Below are 7,314 nucleotides of genomic sequence, written 5' to 3' on the forward strand. Positions count from 1 at the left end.
TTATACCATGCTGTATATATTTGATATCAAAGGACATAAGTATGTGCAAATTGACCTATTTCATGATATAAGCTTTGTTGCCACTTTTGTCACTTTTTTTCTGTGTTTGGCGGGTTTGCGGGGTTGTCACTTTTACATCTAGACGGAACATCAGAAAGTTGTTCAATTTATGATTTTTAGCTTTGCAATCGTCGCGAAAAGACGCTTTTAGGCAAAGACATGTTCGGGGAAATGTGATGGTGCCTGTTTTAATGAATGAAGCGAAGTTGCCTGTTGAAAGGGTGCTTGCGTTTATGAATGACGCTGTTGTGTAATTTACTATAAATATGGGCTTCGGCTATTTGGCTTCCATATTGACGTCTGATGCTGCTTATGAAATTTGAGACGATTGTGGTTTTTGTAGAACAATGTTTGTAGTTTTTATTTACATGTGTATGCATATACTTATATATGTATGTAGGTTAGTGTATGCATTATTTGTGTGGCAATGTCATACGTACATATGTAAGTATGTACATATATCTTCTGTCACAATCATATGTGTTCTGCCATTTTGACTTGTAAAAAATTCAAAATCAAATTAACCAAAAATATAAAAAAAACACAAAATGAAAAAAGTGTTGTTGTGCCTTTTCTTAAAATGAACATTTTATATTGCTTAGTACTTTTTAATGTCTATAGAGATAGTGTAAAATATTTCCTTTTCCCCCTCAGGTAATAAAATATTGTAAGATTCTTTGCTGTCATAAGTAATTTGGCTCCATTTTAATGGTTATACTTATATTATTTTAGTTGCGTTTAGGAATATTTACATTAGTGAAAGATTATTTTCTTATAAAGTCAAATCTGATCTGGCAATACTGTCCTATCTTAGCTTTATTTTTGTCATCTCTCTTTTATCATTCATTTCTTTTTATAATTATCTTTGTTTACGCATATTTAAAGTTGCGGTATTTTAAAATTCCGTTGAACTCCTATAAATGTCGGAGGACATGTGTGTACGATCCTCTTCTCTGATTGTAACTCGGTGCAGATTGTACTCGTCTCTGGTTTGGTGTTGTATACTGCGGCATGCAGCAGACTTAATCGTCTCATCGCATCGTCAAGGGTTGAATCTAATGTCGCTGACGGAGCGCACAATTGTCCCACAACAGCTCTGGACGGCCATTTGGTGGATCTCAAATTGGACCCGTTAGCTATCCCGTTATTTGATGGAGACATGTGTAAATGGTTAACGTTCAAAGACGCCTTTGAAATACTGGTACATAATTCGGCATACCCAGAAGCTTTCAAATTGGGAAAACTTCGTCAGGCAGTCATTGCGGCTACTGTTCCTTTAATTGGTGGAATATACTCGGGTGGCTATCAAGAGGTATGGAAAGCTCTCAAGGACCGCTATGACAATAAAAAGCAGCTTGCGGAAATACACATATCCCGTTTTCTTAACCTTAAAACAGCTAGCTAGGAGTCATCACAATCGTTACTGGCTATTGTGGATACGGTTTATGAGTCGCTGCGTGCATTGCGTGTTATGGATATCCCCATAAATCAGTGGGATGCGTTAGCTGTACCAATAGTGGTGGCAAAGCTTCCAGCGATAACTAAGCGAAATTGGTGTATGAGGTGCTTTAGTACAGAAATACCACAGTTGGAAGACCTTTTGAAATTTCTGGAGAGACGTGCTCATAGCCTTGCTCCTGAACCATCGGTCTCATTAATGGTTTGCCGCCAGCAACGACCAGTGAGGACGCATGTGGCTATCACGGATGCAGCTCTGTGTGGTCATTGCGGGTTGGCGCATCGAATCGCCAGGTGTCCTACATTATTGGCTCTTAGTATCGAGCAACGATTTGAAGCCCTAAAGAGACTGAAGATGGTCTTTTGCCCAGCGTACCCGCTTTGGATGGGTGGTGTTTGGTCCAGCAGCAGTGACCCTTCCTGGAATTGGTGTCCAACTTTTGGCAAATAGAGGAAATCGCAGTGGTTGACGATCTGCCAGAGAATGAATGTGGGCAGATCTTCGAGACCACTCATAGCCGCACCTCAGACGGCCGTTATATCGTACACTTACCCTTGCGACGAAGAGAAACGGAATTAGGTGACTCTTACGCACTAGCATTACGGCAATTCCATAGACTAGAGCATCGCGTGGTTGCGGATCCAGACCTTAAAGAAAACTACATTTCATTTATGAGGGAGTATGCAACACTCGGACATATGGCACTAGTACAACCACCTTACGATCATACTAATTGCTACTACATTCCTCATCATGCGGTCACAACGAAGTTCCGCGTGGTGTTCAACGCTTCGGCAACGATGTTCAACTGGTAGGTCCAACAATTTAGGATTCACTAAGTAGTATACTTTTACGTTTTCGTCGCTGTCGAGAGGCGATAAAGCGGACATAGAGAAGATATTCAAGCAACAATGTGCTTGTGATAATTCCGCTGTGGTTCCCGACATGCAACAAACGACTCATGCTCGAACTGCGATAATAACCTCGTTTTATGTTGACGACTTCTTAACAAGTTGTGAACGTGTTACCGAAGCAGTGGAGCTGGCTAAGAACGTGGACGCCATCTTATCTGCGTAACAGTTCACTCTAAGAAAATGGAACTCGAACGATAGTGAAGCTTCCGTTTTGGGCTTAAGATGGAACGCACTGAAAGATCAGTTACTCTTTCGCGTCGGTCTATGTCAAAGAGTAGAAATTCCTGTACTCAGCGAGGTGGCACGACTCTTCGATCCTACAGGATTGTTATCGCCTGTTATCATAACAGGGAAAATATTCATCCAGCGACTATGGTCCAGTGATAGACCCGCATCCTGGGACTCACCATTACCTGATGATCTTTGCCGCGAATGGCTGAAGTCACAGCTTCCGGAGTTCAATCAAATTCGTATAGAACGGTAGATGGGAATGATTTCACGCGTTCAGACATCATTTCACGGGTTTTGCGATGCTAGCTCACATGCTTATGCAGCAGTTATTTACGCGAAGACGTCGAACACAAACGGTTCGGTGCGTTTCACACTTCTGACGGCACGTACCAAGGTGGTACCACTTAAAACTGCTACCATTCCACGCCTTGAACTTGTGGCAGCGCTGCTTCTTGCCGATACATCTCAGAACGTGCGAGATTTTTTGGGATTAGTTGACGTTCCCTACTATCTGTGGTCGGACTCAGCGATCGTATTGTGTTGGCTGAGGAAAAATCCAGCAACACTTAAACCATTCATATCAAATCGGGTTCGTAGAATACAGGAGCTGACATCCCCCAGAACCCAGCTGATTGTGCCAGTATAGGCATCACACCCGCCGAGCTATTAGTACATCCCCTTTGGTGGCATGGATCTAAGGAGGCAGAGATGATGTATTTGGACGGTAGTGATGTTCCTCTTAGCAAGGATGAGTCAAATGTCTTACTCGCCGAAACCCGAAATACAACCAAATTTATTGTACTCATTTCAACTCAGCTATATACTCGTCGTCCAACCGGACACGCTATTTTGTTAACTGAACGGTTCAGTAGTATCATTCGATTGTTGGGTACATTGGCCATTATCCTGCGCTGGTTAAGAAGGCGTCAGCCCTTTCGTCAACCGGTGATCGTTGCTCAGGAGTTGGACGACGCATTATACACTATAATTCGTTTAGAGCAAGAGGAACATTTTGCAGATGAAATTCGACAATTGACGTCTAGTTCAGGTTTGTCATCTTCCAGTCGGTCCTCCGTGTCGAGGGACGCATCCACCAGGCCGAACTAGGGCATGACCAGCGATTCCCAATTATTTTGCCAAAGTCAACGCCGTTGGTCTAGCTTTTACTAAATCAGGCGCATGAGATTACACTGTCAACGCTTCTGGATTCTGAGTGCCAGGCAAGCAGTCAAGAGTTTCATCCATAACTGCGCAATATACCGTCATAGAGGAGAAGTCCTGAAGCAAGAAATGGCTTCCTTACCCGCGCAGAGGATCAGAGCAACAAGGCCGTTCATATCATCTGGTGTCGATTACTGTTGGCCTTTTACACTACGTATCGGAACGAAACGCTCTCGAACGCTCATCAAGACATATATCGCAATATTCGTATGCATGGTTATCAAGGCCGTGCACATTGAGGTGGTTGATGACCTATCGGCACAGGTATTTTCAGATGCTTTTACTCGTTTCGTCAGCCGACGCGGTGCATGTCGGGATTTATATAGTGACAATGGTACAGCCTCTGTTGGTGCCAACCGACTTTTGAAAGAAGATCTTGCAGCATGGCAGAGTGAGAATAATCAGCGATCGTTAGCAGATTCGGGCACACATTGGCATTTCATCACACCCAGTGCGCCACATCAAGGATGCCTCTGGGAGGCTGCTGTGAAGTCCGTTAAGCATCATTTAACACGAAGTTGGGTGCGCAGGCCATGTGGTATAGTCAACTGCAGACACTGGCCATAAGAATAGAGGCCTGTCTCAATTGCCGTCCTATTACACCACTCTACAAGGATCCTGAAGAGAAACTTGCATTAACGCCAGGTGATTTCATGATTGGGTCGCCACTCCTAGCGGTCCCTGAACCAGATATCAAACATATTCCTAGCAACCGGCTGAAACAATGGCAATGGATATGTCAAATTCAACAAGGAAGCGATGGAGTTAGGAGTATCTAACCATTCTGCAGAGACGCAACAAATGGTTTCGACGCACAAGTTCTATAAGGTTGAACAATATCGTTCTAGTGAAACAAGAGAGCCTGCCTCTCACTCACTGGTGCCCGGGTCGAGTGACAACAGTACATACCGGAGCAGAAGGTAGATTTTGAGTCAACCGACTCGACCGGGCAGGATGTTTGGGATTATTAGAATAGAATAGATTAATTTTGAGGTATACACCGCGACCTATGGTCTATTGTGCCCTCCCCTAAGTCATATCGTATCATCTAGGCCCAGCATGTTGATAAATTCCAAAATTCTGCTGGGTGCTAGTGAGGCGATACAATCCCTGTGTGGAAACATGGATCCCAGGGCCTTGATTCTGCGTCTGCAGACTGCTGTGCAGTTCATCAGCAGATGTTCAGGGGTTTTCGGCTCTATGTCGCAGAACCGGCAGTTTGCAGAAGAGGCTATTAGTTTAAGATTATTTTCTTATAATGTCAAGACTGATCTGGCAAAACTGTCTTATCTAAACTTTATATTTTTCATCTCTCTTTTATCATTCATTTCTTTTTATAACTATCTTTGTTTACGCATATTTAAATTTGCCTTATTTTAAAATTCTGTTGAACTCCTATAAATGTCGGAGGACATGTGTGTACGATCCTCTTCTCTGATTGTAACTCGGTGCAGATTGTACTCGTCTCTGGTTTGGTGTATCCAACCGTTCACAATCGTTCAAATCCCAATAAAGCATTGAGAACTCTACCCGCTAATAATTTAATTATTTAACAAGTTTATTTAAATTTTTCTGCATCAGCTGATGAGTGTCAAACTCATAGAAAACCATATGAGTGGCACTATGCTGGTACACGGTTTTCTGAGCTATTATTGTAGTACACATTGTTGTACGGAAATCATATATCTGGCTATAGCATAAGAGTAACTTAACTGTTGTTGTTGTAGCGGCAGAGCTTTACCGAGTTGACAGTCCTTGGCTGGATTAAAATCCCGATGCGTTCCAGTTACGTTGGTTAATTTATTAAACTGTGTGTCAAACAGTAATATATCAAAAATATTATATACTTCGAAAGAGAAAGTTGACTTTTTTCGTGGTAATTATGAGCTTCCGAATTTTACCCAGCTTATGCCGAAAATACATGTGCAGATTTCTGCATGTATAAGACAAATTTGTACTGTTTTGATAGTTATTGTTCTGCACCACAATGCAGATCTGGATGGCATACGAAGTGTAAATTTTTCTGTGTATAATCAATGCTGACAACACAAAAATAATATTTCGGCGAGCTAGCAAACAAAATAGTTCTTTAGGTGACCAAAATTTTCAGGAGCTCTCCGAAACTCTTAACATTGGAAGTTGAAATGAATTATTTATTTTTACGTATTTTTGAATTGTTTCCCTTCAGTAATCATCTGGTTGTCAAAAATTACTGTACATGTATTTTAGCTTCAGATAATTGTGCAGATCTTCTCTAGAATATCTACTCATGTATTTGAGGCATTAGTTGTTATTGCGGGAAAACTTTAGTATAACGTCCCAGGCTTTCGGGGATAAAATGGGTATGCGCGGATAGAGGAGATCCTCCAGATCAAGAATATGTATAGATATAGCCGCGGGAAATCTATAGTTTTCGAGATATTTGGGTTTAAAGTTCAAAATTTCGACTATTTAAAGTACGCATTTTTCGATTTTAAATGGATTATACACTTATATTTTCCCCTTTTATATTTACTAACACTGCACTAATTCGTTTGTACACATTTATTTTACATTATATAGTGCAAAAATAGTTTAATTCAATAATTAAATTATTGTTAAATTTTATCAATTCTGACAATAACAAAAGGGTTGCAAAATTTCAAATAACCAGTGTTACCTTATCGACATCTTTTGTAATTGAACTGAAAGATATTAAAACAGATAATACCCCAAATACAGGAATCCCAAACCTAGAGAAATAAACTATTACAAGGCATTGATGTTAAGTATTATGTTGTACCCTCTATGACAATATTACTTTTTCTTGTAGAATTTCTTTTTGCGTTGGCGGCCTTCGGCCACGCTTCAAAAAAGATAACCCTGGTCAGTCCAACACCGGGGTGTATCAAAATATTTTTCGCGCAGAACTTCTTTTTGCAATGGCGGCCTTCGGCCGCGCTTTAAAAAAATAACCCTGGTCAGTCCAACACCGGGGTGTATCAAGGTTTTTTTGCGCAGAACTTCTTTTTGCGTTGGCGGCCTTCGGGCGCGCTGCAAAAAAAATAACCCTGGTCGGTCCAACACCGGGGTGTATAAAAGTATTTTTCGCTCAGAACTTCTTTGTGCGTTGGCGGCCTTCGGCCGCGCTTCAAAAAAATAACCCTGGTCGATCACTACACTAGGGTGTACCAAAGTCTTTACGCACAGAAATTCTTTTTGCGTTGTTTCCTGTATCTAGGGTACAATCTCTCTGTTCAATTTATTTTTCTTCGTTTATAAAATATATTAGTATGGCAACACTGGTGTTTTGACATTCACAACCATATTGTTATTGTCAAAATTAATAAAATTGAAAAATGATTGAAATATTCAAATAAAGCTATTTTTGCAGCATCTAATATAAAAAAAATTTCTAAAAACGAATTAGTCAAGTGTTAGTGGATATAA

Source organism: Bactrocera oleae, chromosome 6 (genome assembly GCF_042242935.1).
Source record: "Bactrocera oleae isolate idBacOlea1 chromosome 6, idBacOlea1, whole genome shotgun sequence".
Taxonomy (NCBI): domain Eukaryota; kingdom Metazoa; phylum Arthropoda; class Insecta; order Diptera; family Tephritidae; genus Bactrocera; species Bactrocera oleae.